At 43.1% G+C, this 19,115-nt stretch overlaps 1 protein-coding gene and 1 long non-coding RNA gene across 11 annotated transcripts in view; one reads left to right on the forward strand and one right to left on the reverse strand.

Moving 5' to 3' along the window:
• Positions 1-899, reverse strand: part of LOC134479878 (uncharacterized) — a 32,174-nt gene extending 31,275 nt beyond the window's left edge. For all 3 annotated transcript variants that reach the window (XR_010053721.1, XR_010053719.1, XR_010053720.1), the window contains exon 1: positions 722-899. This is a non-coding gene — a long non-coding RNA (uncharacterized LOC134479878). The remainder of the gene's footprint in view (positions 1-721) is intronic.
• Positions 1-19,115, forward strand: part of Grip1 (glutamate receptor interacting protein 1) — a 657,377-nt gene that overhangs the window by 314,027 nt on the left and 324,235 nt on the right. The window lies entirely within an intron of this gene.

Below are 19,115 nucleotides of genomic sequence, written 5' to 3' on the forward strand. Positions count from 1 at the left end.
GAATTCTAAACTGGTTTCCACCCTGATGCCATAGCTAGCAAATTCTGCCAAGGCAGAATTCTTTCTTATGGCTGGACTGGGCCTTCATGGGATATTTATTTTGTGAAATACTACAGAGTTGTTTATTTGAGAACTAAGTTCTAGATAATGTTCTCCCCTGCCTCTCACTCTTCTGTGTGGAGAAGACGGCTCACTGGATCTCATTGCATCATTCCCGTGTCCTGCTTTTCAGTGACTCTTTCCAATGTTCTTGATTATTTATATCCCTCCCTCTCCCCTCTCCCTCCTTCTCCCCTTCCTTCCTTCCTCCTCCCCCTCCTTTCCTCCTCCCTCCTCCCTCCGTCCTCTCTCCACTTTTCAGATTCCCTTCTGCATTACAGAAAAGCTCAGTCACTTGTTCACGATGGTCCTGTCCCTCCTCTATCAAGAGCTTCAGATCATTTAACCTGGCACCCAACCATGTAATGAAATATTTTATGTATTTTTCTTATCCACTGGATTATAAGCTGCTATTGAACAAAACATTTTCTTGCACATTTTTATGTCTAAAACAACTAGTCTAATATCTGGAGCATATTTCATAAAAATAAATGTTGGATGAATGGCTACACTTATTGATCAGCTTGGGTTCCCTTATTGGTTCTCCATGATTTATTTTGTTTCTGTTTTTGACAGTTTTATATACATATATAAATGTCCAACGCGCTATGGTTATGCTTACCATCTGCCATTCTTTTCTCTTTGGTCTCTTTTACCCCACTAGCTGCCACCCATGGCTATGACACCAGGAAAATGACAGCTCCTCTTATAGCCACCATTAAACCAACAGCTCTTCAGGAAGGGTGGAGCCCCATGTATACCCTCTGTATCAGTGATGGAATGTTGGAAGTCCCCAGCCTTGTACAGGCGTCCATTTCTGTTGTGTGCTCATAATGGCTCTGGAATATTGGGGTCACATTCTTTGCCACTCCTCTTCTGCCTCTAGCTCCTTTCTACATTCTATCTTTTCCTTCTTCTATGATATCCCCTAGGCCCTGTGTGTGAGCGTGTGTGGTGTGTGTGTGTGTGTGTGTGTGTGTGTGTATGTGTGTGTGTGTGTGTGTGAGAGAGAGAGAGAGAGAGAGAGAGAGAGAGAGAGAGAGAGAGAGAGAGAGCACTGTCCTGTTTAGGATAAAGAGCTCCAGAGTCCCTTAATCCCAGCACTTTAGGCCAGACATGAACGTCTGCATTATTCCCTCCCTTTTAAAAGAAGTTTTTCCTGTCCCAGGGTTGCAGTAGAATGAGTCTATAGTTATAAACATAAAGATTTTAAAGACATTTTAGCAGTGTGTCCATTTAGGGCACAGCAGTGTGTATTTCCCTATTCAGCCCATGACCTACTCAATCATGCAGTACCATGGGTTTAGTGCCTCCTGTGGACTGGTCTTCCAATTCAATGACAGAGCAGTTGGTTACCTCCAAGAGAACTTTGCTTGCCGGTGTAATACTTACTCTATGTGATTTCTAATTTAGACATCCCTTGTAACATGTCTTTTGCTTTGATTTATCAACAAAGAGCCCTTTACTGGTATCTTACATGAGTTATCTGTAACCCATGTATACTGTATACAGGTTTACTCTCTGTTCCTGAATGCTGTCTCTGTAGGTCAGAAGTCATTTTACCGACTACTTTATAAATGCCGACATCAGCATGTAGAAGTAATTTGACAGATTTGCCACCTGGGGACCATAGAAGCTTTATCCATTGTTTGCTGGTATTCTACCTCGTTTGATGGAGAGATCTTTTCTGTTACACCCGATGCATGACATATTTGTCCCTGACATTCAAGCAGACCCTGAATCGAAGGGCTCCCTTCTGCCCCCTTTGCCTTGTATGGGACCAGTGTGGCTGTTCAGGTGGCTAGCCCAACTCATTGATCTCCTGCTGGACATGTATTAACAGTCACACAAGACTCTACGTTTAGTAACTGTGGGTGGTACTAATGGAACTGTTTATAATATAACCATGTCCATTTTCTGTGTTTGAAACTATTGTGTCAGATGGACTGTTCAAGCAGCAAAGGAAGGTGATTGAATATCTTGGGGATATTCACAACTTGGGGATCTCATTCGGAATCTTGAAGTTCAGAATGTACACTGGGATCTAGACTCAGGCAGAAACATTGGACAGAAGTAATCCAGCCCAGGGGAATGGAGACACCTGACTTGTCGTCGTCGTCGTCGTCATCGTCGTTCTTGTTGTTGTTGTTGTTGTAATTTTATAAGCTTCTGTCCCCAAGTGTTATAGACCAAAAGTGGATAAATATTTAATGATTTGTATGCCTATCCCCGCAAACACATTTCGTTTCTAGGAATAGAAGATTATCTTGGTAAGTGTACTGATGAATAAAGGGGAGGGGCAGATGGATCTAACCGATGGTAGATGTAGACACGGCCGCTTTTAATTTACCTATTTTGCCTTAATTTAGTCTCCTATTTCCTCTGTTAAGTTCCTGTTGCCCACACCCGGGAGAATGGGCACGAGGTATATCCTAGGTGGCACGCACATGAAGTGAAGGTTGTATTTGAATTGTGTCGCAGGGACAATGGTAAAGCAATGGATGAACTTACCATTCCCTTTCGTTGCACACTGGGCACAGCTGTATGGGCACAGCCTTTGTCATCATGAGCTGAGTGTAAGCTAGATACAGTCAATGAGCATTTGCCACTTCCCACGAAAGCAAGTACAAGAAGAGAGTCACATAGGCAGCTTTCAAGATGTCCAGGTGCATGCCACTCTGGTGACCCACTGGGGTGAAGACTTCCGTAAAAGAGTGCTTCATGTACTGGTGCACTAACTTTGCCTTATATACTTTGAATTCCCATTATACATATTTCAGGGGACAGGATCCTGGGAAAGGTCAAGTTACAGACCCAAAAAGAAGTCTATGTGACAATTTTTGTATCTATTACTCACCTTGCCTGTGGAAGATATGCCACTTCTTAAAAAAAAAAAATCACTTCTTCCACATGCCTGACTCTAACACGTGGTTCAATCTTGTTAAGTCAGTCATTCCATGACTTTGGATGATTTCTCTTCATGTTTCTAACTGGGATTCATAATGAAGAGCTCTTGGTCACTCTATCAGTCCAGACAAGAGCAGGTGTCCCTGCTGCCACCCATTGTAACCCTTCCGTCATGGAGGACATAGTCCTTAACCAAGTACATCTCCATAGTCATTTCCTGTCCCAGCGTATTACAGGATAGAATTACACTTCTCAGTGACCTGAGGCTGTAGCTTGTTCTCTTTCTAGCAAATATTTGAGCATCTGCTGCATTTCAGACACTGTGCCAAGACCCAGGTCGGATATTAGGTGAGCAACATCAGGGCATAGTCTTTAGCATTAGAATGGCTGTCTTCCATATAGCATCCTATTGTCATAGTAGACAATGTATGTAGGTGTATGTATGTATGTATGTATGTATGTATGTATGTGTGTATGTGTATGTATGTATGTATGTGTGTATGTGTATGTATGTGTGTATGTGTATGTATGTATGTGTGTGTATGTGTATGTACGTGTATGTATGTATGTGTGTATGTGTGTATGTATGTGTGTGTATGTGTGTATGTGTGTGTATGTATATGTATATGTGTGTATGTGTGTGTATGTATGTGTGTATGTATATGTATATGTGTGTATGTGTGTGTATGTATGTGTATGTGTGTGTATGTATATGTGTATGTGTGTGTATGTATGTATGTGTGTGTATGTATGTATATGTATATATGTGTGTATGTGTGTATGTGTGTGTGTGTGTGTGTGTGTGTGTGTGTGTGTGTGTGTGTGTGTAGTTGGGGTAATCCCTACTTGGCATTTAGAAGCATCTATTATTGGTGTCTATATTCTCAAACCCCAGTCAGGAAAGACTCCGGCCTTGTGGTGAATTGGGACATTCTTTATCATAAAGACAAGATGACAATATCAACTAGTCTGTCGGATGGATGTGCTGCTCTTTTTTTCAGAATGAACCCCATTCTCGAATGTTTTCACCTCCTTGGCTCATCATTCACTGCCTTGAGTTAACTACTGTTTTAACTTGTGAAAATATAGATAATAAATTTGACTGACATTTCTTCTTTATTTTTTTTATTGCCTCATCATGTTTCATTTGCCCTTTTCTTCTCTCGGCTTACAATTTCATATTACCGTCTGGGGAGATAACAGCCCTTCCGTCAAATGTTATTGTTCTCCATTCCCCCATTCGATCTCTCTTGGAGCAACGTTACAGCATAATCTTGGCGTGTTTCTGCATAAAATGAGTAGAGAGGGACACAACAGATGTGGTTAAAGATCCCTCCCATCCAAACAATGGAAACCTATATATTTACAATTAACCTTTCTGCAAGATGAACTTGGCAAGGCTGGAGCTGGTCGTCTATGGCTTTCTAACCGACTTCCTATGGTTATATATTCTATGCCTAGAGATGTTGATGAGATTCTGGGCAGCAGAGCTGCTTCTGGCAACTCCAGAGCAATTCCTTGATAATTACCAGGCCCAAGGTCAGTTCCTTACCAGAACTTGGTTCTTGGGTTTTCTTCTCTCCCTTCCAACCTCATCTACCTTCCATTTCTCTCTCTTTGTCTCACCCCCTTTCCTTTTTCCTTCCCTCCTCTGTCCTTATCTTCTGCCCACTAGGAAACTAATGCATACATGATATATGGCTTTGTCTGGAGGCAGTGCCAGTCTGTGCCTATACAGTATGGGAGCGTGTCTCTAAAGGCACAAACAAGGAAGCAGAGGTCTGGGCTAGAACTAAAAGCAAGGGTAGCCTTGCAGCCTACACCAGTCACCCACCCCAGGTAGCCACACTACATCTGAGGCTCCAGTGTTCAAACATGATCCTGTGGGAAACACTTCAGATCCAACATATAACACAAAATAGCCCAACAAATGGGAGGGATTGTCGTGTGTGTGTGTGTGTGTGTGTGTGTGTGTGTGTGTGTGTGTGTGTGCATACATGGACATTCCTAAAACGAAAAACAAACAAATCAAAACGTCTTCTTTGCAGGGAAAGCTGAAAGGAAAATGCTTCCAGTAAAAATGCAAATAGAGCCGGTCTGTTAACTTCACAGGATCAGGTTGTTCATGGAAGAAAGTCTTTATGAGGTTTCAGTAGTAAAACTTGGAAGCCCTTGTAAATCAAGGCAGCAGTATGACGGGAGAAAAATGCAGGAGCAGAAGCACAGCCTACACGTAGCACAATGCAGGGAGAGACTATACAATGGTGTGTAATTTTACACCAGTTTTCTGATTTATCGTTAGAGAATTGTTTTCTCTAACATGAGTCTCTCAAAGATGGGTAGGGGGTGTGATTCCCTAGAACAGAAGTGACCCAAGCAAAGACAAGGACCAGGTCAGAGCTGGCTGTTTCCTGAAGATATGAAGCCATGACGTTCTAGAAACTTGAAGAACATTCACATAGCTCTCATAGTGTTGCTCAGCTGCAGAAACCAAGCATGTGGCTGTGGAGCATGTGAAAGGTGGGCAGTCCAAATTGACACGTGTTAAGTGCATATACATACCAGAGTTCCAGTCTTGGTATGTTCTGAAACATAAAACAGTGTATTAGCTTCATGGTAAAATGGAAGGGATTTTTTTCTTTTGTAATAGGTTGAATTAATTAAGGAAATTTGATTAAGTTGGTTTTTTAAATGTAAATACAAAAACTTTTCTATTTAGAAAAAAAGATTTTCTAAAATTTTGTCTCTGTGTATGCCAGCTTCCACTAGAGTCCAAGAGACCTAGCAGAGGCGTGAGAATAAAGGTGGCTATGAACTGCACGAGACGAATGCTCAGAACTCCGAGAGAGGAGGAAACACTTATAGCCTGTCAGCCAGCCATCTCCCCAAGTCCCAGAGAATTTTCACTACATATGAGACGCCCATTCTGGTCTTGCTGGGCAGTGCTGGCCTATCACTGCACTCTCTTCCAAGGTAGCTCTCTCGTATGCTGATTTTATTAAGTACTACCTTTAATTGCTTTGAAAGTTTTATTTCTAAAATAGGAAGTGGGTATAAATAAACAAAATATATAACATAATTATGGAATTATTTTTTATGGGCAAGCCCAAGAGACATTAATGGGGAGTAAAGGATCTCTCTCTCCTCTCTCTCTCTCTCTCTCTCTCTCTCTCTCTCTTTCCTTCTTTCTTATCATTTCTCTCCCTCCCTCCCTCTCTCCATCCCTCCCTCCTTCCTTCCGTTTTAGTGTATGTGTGTGTGTGTGTGTGTATCTGTATGCATTTGTTGTATACAGAACCGGAAGTGTGTGCTGGGATGTTCTGAAGTTCCAGTTACAGGCAGTTATGAGCTGTCCAACTTGGGTACTGTGAACCAAACTCAGGTCGCTCTGGAAGACCAGCAAATGTTTGTAACCACCGAAGATGTCTTTTCAACCCCTTTAAGTAATTTAAAAGAGAGAACCACCATATTTTCATTATCGGCAAACGAACTACATAAAGAAGCTCCTGGGAGAATTTGTCGACTCTTAATATCACTCTTGTGCTGATCAGTAGAACTGACATTTTATCTTCTTATAAAAGAGAACTTTGAACAATTCTTAAAATTGTCTGAGCATCGCTCTTTTCACCCAAGGGGTCTTGGTTGATTTGGTGTTGGTTTCTTTCCTTGCCTTCCTAACTTTAAAAAGTTAGTTTTCTCTTACGTTCAACACATATGTGCTCGTATCTTGTATATATCTGATTATTTTGAGCAATGATGAGAACATATACACCCAAAGCAGAGAAAGCATTGGCTGCCTCCACCTCCCGTCAGGCACCTGCTCTCTGGCCTCGGTAAGTTACCCAGTCTCCTCCTGTCTAATCCTCTCCAGTGCAACATTTAGGTTATGTGACAACTGCTCACTGGATTGTCGTGAGGTGGAATGAGAGCCTTGTCTCAGTCATTCAGCACAGCCCCTGGCACATTAATTTCAGTAAATATCAACTGGTTTTATTGACATACTTCTGATTCCGAAAACAGCTTTCACTTACTTTCCCATAGTCCAAGCCTTTATTGTTCTAATGGGATGAACCGACAGAAGCCAGAGTGATTTTTCTAACATTTTAAATGGATTAAAAGCACTCTTGGCATTGGAGCTCAAATATCAACGAATCTAGGCCTTGGGCCAGGAGCCAGATAGGACCGCAGACTTCTGGGAAAGAATCTGGAGTGAGTGGCGTCCTAGCATCCCATCACTGAAGGGCCCAGGCTCACATCCATGCTAAAACTGACAAGTGTGTTGGCCATGTTTTATTGTCACAGCCAGGCTGAAGACCCAGCTGCTCTCAATGCCAGAAACAGCAGATGAGACATGATCTGCAGTCTACCTTGGGTCACGATGGACTCCAGATGGGGCTGGAAACTCTAGATGGTAGTGAATTGAATTTTGGCAACATGCATTCATCTTTAGAGGTCTAACATATATGTCATAGTGACAAAGACATCTGAATGCTAGAATACACCTGGCCTCTGGGCTTTCAGGCCTGGAAATATTTTTGGGTCCACATGAGGTGCATATGTCAGAAGAGCATGGGTAAGAGTGGTGGGTCCTAGGGCTGCAGCTGGAGCTGGCAGAAGTCAGATCACATCCGGTGTTGGGAGAGTCTCCATTTCCTGATTCCTTTATAGAATCTATGGGCAAGGGAGACAAGGCCAACCATGAATGCAGGCTCGTTTTGATACCCGAGCCTAGTTATGTATTCAGCAAAATACATTTTATGATTTTCCTTATAGATCTGTACTGACACTGTTTGTTCATGGTCTCTTGCCTGAGGTGAACACGTAGTAGAAGAGTAGGTTTGCATATTGCAAAGGGAGGTTTGGAGGGAAAACTAATCCACGTTTCTCTTCCTTGCTAAAGGAAGAGCATAGAGACAGACATAGTCAAGTTTTGATTACACCAACAGTCAGTTTTGCAGGTGTAGCTACCGTGGAGAGACTACAGGAAAGCAGGGGACAGTTGTATCACGGTTGCCTGGGGCTTAGAGCCATGGTTCCTCTGTGAAAATGAAGGGTCTTCCTTTGAGGTGTGTCTTACCTTGGCCTGTTAACAAGTCAACTGCTGAGTCATACTGCCAGCTCGAGCCTGTGACTGTTTACTTTTGTGCAAGTCACTCCGCATTCCTAAGCTTTAGTTTCTTCAAATGGGAGACAGGTGTAAATAACAGGACCTACATCTTGGGAGGGCTATGACCCTGTGCACCTGCACCCACTCTGTGACATAACCTTAGCAGACATTGTACTCGTTTGCTGACTTAGTAACACAATCCTTTCAGCTCAAAACTATTATGACCGAAGAAAATTGTTGATCCAGTGTCTACAGTCATTGTTGAGAAAATGGGCAAATTTTCCAATCATGACCGTCTAGTAGCAAATATTTAAGGCTTGCCTGGTCAAGCAGAATTCCTAAAAAACCTGGAGGTGAAGTGCAGGATGCATCTCACTGTGGGGGGTTGGGCAGGAGAACTCCTGGCACAGAAGCAGAAGCAGAGTGGGGGACATATTTGTACTGTTGGGGTATCACTCAAGGAGGAAACGACAAGGGTGCTTGTTAATTCTCTTCCCCTTCCACAGCTGCCCTCATCTTCCCACCTGAGGCTGTCCATCCTTCCTGCTGGCACACCTAGGGAACCTCCCATCATCTCTCCCCTGCTATTCCTCTGTGGTTTCCTAGCTCGTCTCTGTGTCCACTCTTGTCTGCTCTTTATGACACATCCTAACCAGGACACAGACATATTCTTTGTGGGAACACACACTGGGCTGTTGCTTTCTTTCCTGCCTAAAGTCCTTTCAGTGCTCTCACACTGCCCTTGTGGTAAAAGTCTAGAATGTTCATTGTCACTTCCCAGGCTTACCTATCATGACCCCACACATCTGACCTTACCAGCTTTCTGCTCTCTTCCCCCTTTAATCACTCTCGAAACTTCTTTCCCATCCTCCACCCGGAGGCCTTCCAGCAAAATGAATTACATAGCAATCTGCCTGCCTCCCCTTCCCTGCCTTCATGTTAGTTGAAGTCCTCCCTGACTTCTTTTAGTTGGTTAGTGCCAGTTGTTACCAGCCATCTCTGCACTCTGCCAGTCTTTAATGGCCTCTCACTGCGTTAGACTCCAGTCTGGTAATCCAGCTTCCCACCCATAATACCATAAAATCAGTGCACCTTGTTTCTTGTAGGATCCAGAAGGCCCATCATGGTGACTGGTACATGGTGAGCCATGGTTAAATATTTATGGAAAGAGGGGCTGTGGTGAATGCTCAGTGTTTAGCACTGCACAAGCATCAGGACTTGAGTTCAGATCTCTGCCACTCAGGTTAAAAAGAAAGGGAAAGGAAAGGAGAGGAAAGGGAAGGGAAGGGAAGGGGAGGGAGGGAGGGAGGAAAGAAAAGGAAGGAAGGAAGGAAGGAAGGAAGGAAGGAAGGAAGGAAGGAAGGAAGGAAGGAAGAAACCTAATGTGGAGGTGTGCAATGGAACTCTGGATCTGAGGGTGAGTGAGACAAGTAGACCTTTGACTCTCAGAGCTTTCTGGCCACCCAGTCTAACCAAACAGAAACTTCTAAGTTCATTGGAGAGGCCCTGTCTCAAAAAGTAAGGTGGAAGCAATAGAGGAAGATCTCTTTCCTCCACACATGCAAGCGAACACAGGGATGTATGCACATTCTCTCCCGACCCTTTCTTCTCCCCCCATTCTCTCCCCCCCCCCATTTCCCCCTTCTTCACCATCCCAACCCCTGCTTCCTTTCAAAAACTTCTTGGAGACTAAGATTATAGGAACAACGGGATGAGTCCAAGGCAGAGCAAAGATATGTGACAAAGTCGTTCACTTTATTAAAACACAGAAAAACCAAAACAAAACAAAACACCCTCAAGGAAATAATGGATGGAGGAGAGAGGAAGAAGAGGATAGAGGTTGCACTGGGAAGCTGGAGAGATATGGAATAACGAGATGGTTTTATGAGGTGAGGTCAGGAAAGAGGCAAAATACTTTGGGACCCACTGGAGGTGAAATGCAAAACACTTTGTAGAAGCTAGAAAGAAAGAAAAAAGCCACCATGAACTGCAACCCAAGCAAACAGTACCTTGGGTAGTGTAAGGTCCTGGACCTATAACATTTTTGTACCCAAGGGAAGGGAATGTGTCTTAGTTAGGGTTTTACTGCTGTGAACAGACACCACGGCCAAAGCAACTCTTATAAGGACAACATTTAATTGGGGCTGGCTTACAGTGTCAGAGGTTCAGTCCATGATCATCAAGGCAGGAGCATGGCAGCATCCAGGCAGGCCTGGTGCAGGAGGAGCTGAGAGTTCTACATCTTCATCCGAAGGCTGCTAGTGGAAGACTAACTTCCAGGCAGCTAGGGTGAGGGTCTTAAAGCCCACGCCACAGTGACACACCTACTCCAACAGGGCCATACCTCCACATAGTGCCGCTTTCTTGGCCAAGCATATTCAAACCACAACAGAATGTCTCCTATCTAGAGCCACACTGTAGTTAAAACACCCAGATGAGCACATATTCACTGCCAACCCTTCCGACATTAGTCTGCTTGCTGTATGCAGCTGAACCTGAGAGTCCCCTGTGAATGGTTGTCAGTCTGCATAACCCAGTGAAGTTTAAGATGTTTTTGTTCACACACACACACACACACACACACACACACACACACACGGCCATAAAGCAGCCGCATGCCAAAAACCTCAAACACCGATGTACACTCAATTTGAAGACCTTCCTTTTCCAGAACGAGCCATAATAGATCTTGTCACACGCAAATGTATCTTTATGACGCCAATTTATCTACCTAGCAACCCGCCATGCCCACTGCCAATAAAATTTCATGCAAATGTTTCCAAGGGCAGCTAGTATCCCAGCAGTCCCTATTCTGATGCTCACAGCGTGTGTTTTCCTTCTGAACTCTCTTCCTGGGGGCTCTAGTCTCTCCCATCTTCTCTGCATCTCTCCTCTCCTACACGGAGAGACTCTCGGGGCCATCTTTTGTTCACTGGTGAGGAGAGCCTACAGTCTGAAAGCAACCCATCTTCCCTGTGGGGCCGTGTCTCGAAGGAAAGGATGGGGAGCGGGATTCTGGCAAGATTTGTCTTGGTAATGACAGCTTTTGTGTCTGGAAGTCCTATGATCCATTATCACCTTTATTTGGCCTATTTTCTCAAGACGGGTCTTGACGCCTTCCTTCCCCTGACACCTCCCTTCCGGCTGCCTTTCTTCTCAGATAAGTTCGCTTCTTCCTTTTCCCTGCCTGCTGCCACTTAAACTTTTTATCTTCCTACCAAGTTTGATCAGATTTTCTCTTTTGTCATAAAAGAGTCCTGGGATGACTCCAGGCAATAAGGAGCAAGCAGGGATTTTACGTCCGGGATGCAGCCTGTTATCTTTCTAGACTCTCCCGTCTTGCTGCCACTGGGCTTCTGAGAACTTTTATTATTGACTCCACTCGTTCTCCAATGACTTTGCACCTGTAATTGCTTTTCTCCAAAGCACCTTTCTCCTCCTTAGTATTTTTTTTTCCTGCCGTGCCTCAGAAAATCCTCCTGTGCCTCAGAAAATCCTTCCTCTTCTTTATTTCAACAGAGTGTCATTTTTACCTTCAGTTTGTATATCTTAAAACCTGTTTATCCTCTTTCCGTAAGCTGAAGCCTGCTAGAGGGAGCCTTCCTGATCCGTGGATTTACACATGGCTTGAGGGGACACTTGGACATGCCTTTACCCCAGTCCACTCCTGAGAAGTGAAATAGCCAAACTCCCCACGCCCCACCCGGATACTAGTGTCACGTGACCTTGTCCGTGGGAAACTAAAATGGCTATCCACAGCCAAAGCTCAATAATTATCATTGCAGTTGGGATGATGTAAACAGTAGCCAGAATTACGCAATCAGTCTTGGACGTAAAACAGCTCACTTTAAAGCCTCAATCTTTCTACTGGCAATTCTTCCTAACAACAAATTCAGTTATGTCTGCTTCTTAGTTCTTTCTACCTCTGTTTGTTGATGCGGGGGTGGGGTGTGCTGGAGGTCAGTATGACGTGCTTTCTTCCATCGCTTTGCACTTGATTTTTGAGACAGGTTCTCTCACTGAGCCTGGAGCTCACGGAGTCAACAAGACTACCTGGTCCGCAAGTCCCAGGGATCTTCTGCCCCCACCTCCACAGGACTGAAGTTACAAGTACACTCCACCATGCTAGATTCTTCCATGGGTGCGGAGGATGGAATCTGGGTCCACCTGGTTGTACCGCAGACACTTACTGGCTGAGTCATCTCGTTAGCCTCAGGTTCTACCACTTATAAAACTGAGGTGTTTATTCCTGCCGATCCGCCCCTCCCGCTCTGTATGAAGTCTATCCTGCCTTTAACCCTCTGAAGTCACTCCTCTCGCCCAAATACTTTGACATCTGGCTTCAGATTCGGCCTTTTAAAGTACAGTTCAGGGAGGTGATTTTAATTTTTCAGCACTAATCATGGTAGCTGTTGTTACCATAGAAACCAAATCTCTTCACCTGAGACACGACAGCGGTGATCGCCCCTGACAGTTCACAGACCTGAATTTCAGACAATCAGAGGCAAAGCAATTTGGGGGCCCGTTCATTTATGATTTTCTCTTTCGTGATTTCCGAAGAAGCATAGCGTGGTCCGTCCCAATTTGTTGGAGGCAAAGAAAAGCTTGTGGATTGAGAGCCAACTGTCAACTTTCAGCCCAAGGTATCAGTCCCAAACACATTTTTACTATTCTCTTGAAAATAAGGTCGTAAAGAAGTAATTGCTGACACAACCTTAATGATAGCATTTTAAGTATGCTGCTGTAATTAAAATAGGGATTTTATTACACTAGACCTCCGAGAGCCCAGCCTGTGCGCCATTCACGTCTCAGGATTTACAAAGCAAGCAACTTTGATGCCTGCTGCTTTTGCTGTGTGGGCTGCACACTTCCTTTGTGCCTCTCCTGGTTCCAGCTTATGTACAAAATCACCTCTCTCCTGGCAAAAAGCAATAAGCATCTGTGTTTCCAACACAGCGACGATGCCCCACAGCGATGGCGCTTTGGCTTTCTGCAGACTTACTTCAGAAATGTCATAAGGAGTGTCTCTTTCTCCTTTGATTTCCCTCAGAATAAAGCTTTCATGTATTGCATAATGAGGTTAAAACCCTACAAGGCCTTCTGATTAAAATTTGAAGAGGACTCTCTCATTTCAGGCAATGTCAGATCTGTTTCTCCCATTCTTTGCCTGATGGATAGGCTAGATGCTGACTGCAGCCATGGACGATAAAGCCCAGAGACGACGACGATAGCTTTGACAGATTACACGAAGCTTTTCCTTTCTCTCATAGGAAGAGAATGGAGCTGGTGGCCCACATATAGAGTTGCTGGTCTCCAGTGGGGCCCAGAAGCCTCAAACTTTTGCTATCTGACATCCTTAACATGCTATTGCCTGGGGCCCAGACAGGGCTGGCTGGGCTGCAGCCATTTTATCCAAGTCTCTGAGAGGAATAGTGGCAAGGAGGAATCCCACCCAGCCATCTTCCCTCTGTCTGAAGGAGCTTACCCTTAGGTGTCCAACCACAGAGTGTGCACGCACAACTTTTTGGCTAGAATTTCAATGTGTGGGAAAGGATGGCTTATCAGTTGGGTGTCCTGTCTGTGAAGCATCCACCTCAAGGAAGTGGTGAAGGGATGCTGGCATTAACAATTAACTGTCTTTGCTGTGCCTGATGGTATATACCATTATGAGAAGTAGAAATAAATTTATGCTTCCTTAGAATAATATATTTTTCCACCATAAGTGAAGTTGTCCCTTCTTATTGATTGAGTTCCCTGCCAATGAAATCAAAGAAACATTAACTAGAAATATTCATGAACTGCCCCACCCCTTGCACCTGTACTGATGTATGTAGACTTCACTGTCTTGTTGTTATTCTTTAAACAATATAATATAACACTACATTTATACTTCATTATTTACCACCGGCAACGTAGAGCTTCTCAACCTTTTCTACTGTTGGCCCTCTCTTGTCTGGGAAGAACATGTGATCCTGGGTGTGTAAGCATATAAATGGGGGTACAAATCAAACACTGACAACAAGTCCTAAAGAATTTTATTTCTCTCATTAATTTATTTGTTCATTTTTACATCTCATCAGAGTCCCCTTCCCTCCTCTCCTCCCAGTACCACCCTCTCACTCCCTTCCCTCCTCTCCTCCCAGTACCACCCTCTCACTCCCTTCCCTCCTCTCCTCCCAGTACCACCCTCTCACTCCCTTCCCTCCCATTTCCAGCACCTGGGTCCAGACCTTGCATAGTCTTTGGTTGGGGGTTCAGTCTCTGTGAGGCCCCATGGGCTAGTGGGCTCTGTAGATTTTATCATGTTCTTGACCCATGCTGCCTCCCTTAATCCATCCCTCAACTCTTCCATAAGATTCCCTGAGCTCCACCTAGTGTGCGACTATGGGTCTCTGCATCTGTCTCATTCAGCTGCTGGATGAAACCTCTCAGATGACAGGTATGCTAATGGAGCAGAGACTGAGGCCATGGTCAACCAATGACTGGCCCAACTGGAGACCCGCCCCCTGGGAGAGAACCAACCCCTCTCACTATTAATGACACTCTGCTATGCTTGCAGACAGGAGCCAAGCTTAACTGTCTCCTGAGAACGATTTTATTATAAAACAATTCCTTTGCACAAGTATAATTTTACCATTTAGGAAAGACGAAGATTTGCCTATTAATGAGGGAGGTGTCCTTGTTTATTTTCACACAGAGTATTAAAACTTGGCTGAATAGTATTACATTGCAGTATGTAGAGCACTGTAAACACTTGGTTGGTTGCTATTTATATTTTTATAAGTATCAATGTTGAGGTTATCACTGTACACATGTGTGTAGCAAAATGGCAGAAGCATGTTTAGGGTCTTTTTTGAGATTATTGGAGATCCTGTTTTAATCCCAAGCCAGAATTCACATCATGATTTTCATGAGGCTCATATTAGCAACTCAAACTCCAATTTCAAAAATCAAACATTCTAGAACAATACAATCCAAATATATAATAATCTGATACATCCATGCAAAGGAATGAGGGTAGAGAAATAATAAAATCTTCAAATTAGGTTTCTATAAAAGCAGAAAACTTTCTGCGTGCATTAGAAACACAAGTCTTAATACGCAGCCTGGCATCTAAACAGGTTGATCAGTTTTCTGTAGTGTGATACCATGCACGGGACGAAGCAAACGTGTGTTCAGAGCTAAAACCTCGGTGAAGTCACGTGGCGATATGTGGCTGAGCAGCACCAAAGTACCTGAGGTCGTTATGCATTTGGTTTAATCCATTTTTGTTTGCCCATGATTAGAAAACCCTCCTTAAATGTTGTGCCCTCCGGCTCTGCCCCATTCAGTTATGAAATGGCATATGGGTTTGTGACCCATGACGTAAGAAGCTGCAAGCTAGATGGATCTTCAAATATATAGAAGAATGTGCAGAGGCTCAATGCAAATACTGCGCCATTGTATATAGGAGACTTGAGGCATCCAACGATTTTCATCTCTTGAGGGGATTCAGAGATGATAACTCAACCAATTAGTGCATAAGCATCAAAAAGTTCCAATTTTCCATATTGATAGCCAATTTGCTCATAATCATGGTAGAGGATAGGCCCAGTGCCTATTTTTGGTACACCAAATATTCTTTATTTAACTATTATTTTCATATGACTTTAATGTTTTAAATTATTCGACATAGACCCATTCGGATAGAATACGGAGATATAATTGGAAAGAAATATTTCTCCTCAGGTAGTACACTTCCCAATTCTTTAATGTAAGCAAATAATCTTGTGAACCTTAAGTGTGGTACAGACATGACTGGAAAATTAAGTCACATCCTCAACATACCTCATGTGCCAGTACAAACTGACCCAACTAGTAGATCTATTTTGCAAGAAAATTTCTTTCAAGATTTCTAGATATTGTGGTGTAGTGTTTGTACCATAAAATTCACTGTGTTCACAATTTTTAGTAACGTGCCGTTTTAAGTTACCTAAGTCACGTCGGAGTTGTGTAACCATCCTTCCATATTTACATTTCACACTATCATGGCCTGATTCTCTCTTGTCTGCCACGGGCTTTGATCCTAAGCATTTGTCCTATTTACTGCTCTATCGCTGTGAGGCCACTTCGTGACTCAGGCTGCTTATAAAATAAAACATTTATATTAATAAATATAAGCTAGCATAGAGTTGTAGAGGATTAATCCCTAAATATCCTGACTGATAGTCTGGCAGTAGGCAGGCATCACCCTCTGTTGTTAGTATATCTTATGCGTGTGTATGTGTGTTGCAGGAGGCTCCTGTAGGCTCCCGCTGTAGGTACCAATAAAGCATTTTCAAAGGTCTCTCCATTGCTCTTAGCGGCTTCGCCCTTACAGCTCTGTTATTTCCTGTCTCCCCTTCACACTACTTGTGCTCTATCTCCCCTTTTCTAACTCCTCCTCCCTATGGCCTTCTCATGGTGTCCTGACTCTCTGGGTTAGTCACTGATGCTGTGAAGAGACACTGTGGTCAAGGCAACTCTCAGAAGACATTTAACTGGGTTTGTCTTCGATCATCAGGATAGGATGCAGGTATGTCCTAGAGCAGTAGCTAAGAACTTTGTATCTTGTTCTTCAGGGAGAGGGAGACACTGGGCCTGGTGTGGGTTTTTAAATCTCAAGGCACATCCTCAGTGACACATCTCCTCCAAGACCACAGATCCCAGTCCCCTCTAAACAGTTCCTGTAACTGGTGACTATGCTTTCGATAGATGTGCCTGTGTGATCCCTTCTCATTCACACCGCCACAGTATTGGACTGGCGTGTACTTGCTCAGATCAAAAGATTTTCAGGTATCAAGCAGTCGTTCCCTCACTATTTTATGTGTGATTCAAACAATTAAGTTTGAATTTAATTAAATGGCCATCCGGATAATTTCATATCTGAATGTTCCTCTCCATACACACTGCACGAGTCAATGTGCACAGGACCCTTTCACCACATGGTCCTTAAGACTAAATTCACTGCATATAAAAATGCCAAAAGGCAAAAATAATTTTTATGACACACACTAGCTCTTCAGGGTCCAATGTTCTACAATAATGGTAGTCCCACAGTGTTTCTCATTTTTAAAGTCATTATGTCTTTTCCTTTTTATACTCTGTTTTGTTCTGTCTTACTTCATGAGACCTATTCATTTCTAACTTGGCATTTCAGTGGTTCTAGCTAAAGTAATGAAATCCATCAGCAGAGAAAATATCTGATGTAGTCTCTCCAAGTAAACACGAGTCTAGGCAACTTTCTGGAGTCTTCATTGATTTGAAGCTCTTCGTCGAGGAAGCTCACAGCACACTTGGTCACTTAACCAACAGGCATAAATGTGCCTTTAATACTCATAGGCATGCTTTCTGTATTTGCTCAGCGGCCTTTCTTCCAAACAGGACTACATATTCCATGTGGACGTCATCAGGTTAATTTTCAGTGGCAGATAGTATGACCCAGGCAGGGAGGTAAAGTCAATTATACAATGCGTGCTGTGTTCTAGTTTGCTTTCTGTTGTTGGCATAAACACCATGACGAAAAGTTATGCAGAAGGAATGGGTTTATTTGGTTTATAGGTTGCAGCTAATTAGAGAAACAAAGACGGGCACTGAAGCAGAGAACAAGGACAAACACCACTTGCTTCCTTGTTTCTCTTGGCGTATGCCAATGCTTTTCCGATAGGGCCCGGACCCACATGTTCCTGGACAGCAGTGCCTAGAATGGGCTGGGCCCTCCTACATCAATTAGTAATCAACAAATGACCCACAGACTTGCCCACATGTCAGTGTGATGGAGGCATTTCTTCAACCGAGGTTCCCTTTTTCTACATAGGTCAAGTTAACTACCAAGATTAGCCATCATGTGTGTGCATGGGTGTATGCGTGCATATGCACAAATTTGAAATAACCAGTCATTTTCAAGCATCCTAGCTCAGTGCTATGTTCTGACAACTTGCTCCATACAACTGTCGTAGAAAACACCACATCTGGGATAAATGACTTCTTTGTAGATGACTTTCCAGGCAACCTATCCTTGGGCTAGTGTCCAGTCAGACTTCAGGTTAAGAATAAACTCATTCTAGATTAACCACTTCTCTCATTTGACTGGTCTTTAAATAATTTTGAAATTTGAGACTTTCGAGGCAGATAATTCTAACTTTGCTAAACTCGGGAGACGGCTATTGATCTTTCAGTTAGTAGTAAATTGCAAATTTGACCTTAAACAATAAATAATGTCTTCCAGTCATTGACGCTGCCCTTGGAAGGTCCCAGTAAGTTGCATTACACGGTTCTCCTCCTTGCAGTCATGGCTCGCTACGAGATAATTTTCAGACTTTACAAAGCACTACTAGCCATTAGCAATAGACGAGCTCTTGTAATAAGAATTCGAGAGTGGTAGAATTGTATATGGGGCTGATAAATACTGTGTAGGTAACTGTCAAAGTAAAACCATTATTGTGTTACAAGTAAATTGGATTAAAATAGAATAACTGTACTAATTTCACAGTTTATTCATTTACTCTACAGACACAGCAATTATATATATTATATGTGCATATATACATATATTAATAATACATTATTTATTAGCATATAGCATTATATATGTATATATACATATAGAATATATGAGTCTGTGTGCCATACCACTGTTATTATGATTAATTAGAGGCAGAGTTTTCTAAATATTTATTTAGATAGAAAATGACAAGTTGGAGATATATAAGTGTAAAATGTCTATTTTCAGAATGAATGTGACTTCCCTTAAGATACGTGCTGCAACAAAGCCAGCTATGGTCCATCTTCAGTCACAACATCAGAAACGAGCTTTCAGTCTTTGTCCCCATCCTGTACTCATATTAATTACCATCTTTGAGCCTCCACTCTGTATATTTGAATATGCTTTTGTCCATCTTTCTAGACCAGTGCTTCTCAACCTTCCTAACTCTGCGAACCTTTAATATGGTTCCTCATGCTGTGGTGACAGTGACCCCCAACG

This window comes from Rattus norvegicus, chromosome 7 (genome assembly GCF_036323735.1).
Source record: "Rattus norvegicus strain BN/NHsdMcwi chromosome 7, GRCr8, whole genome shotgun sequence".
In the NCBI taxonomy this organism is placed as follows: domain Eukaryota; kingdom Metazoa; phylum Chordata; class Mammalia; order Rodentia; family Muridae; genus Rattus; species Rattus norvegicus.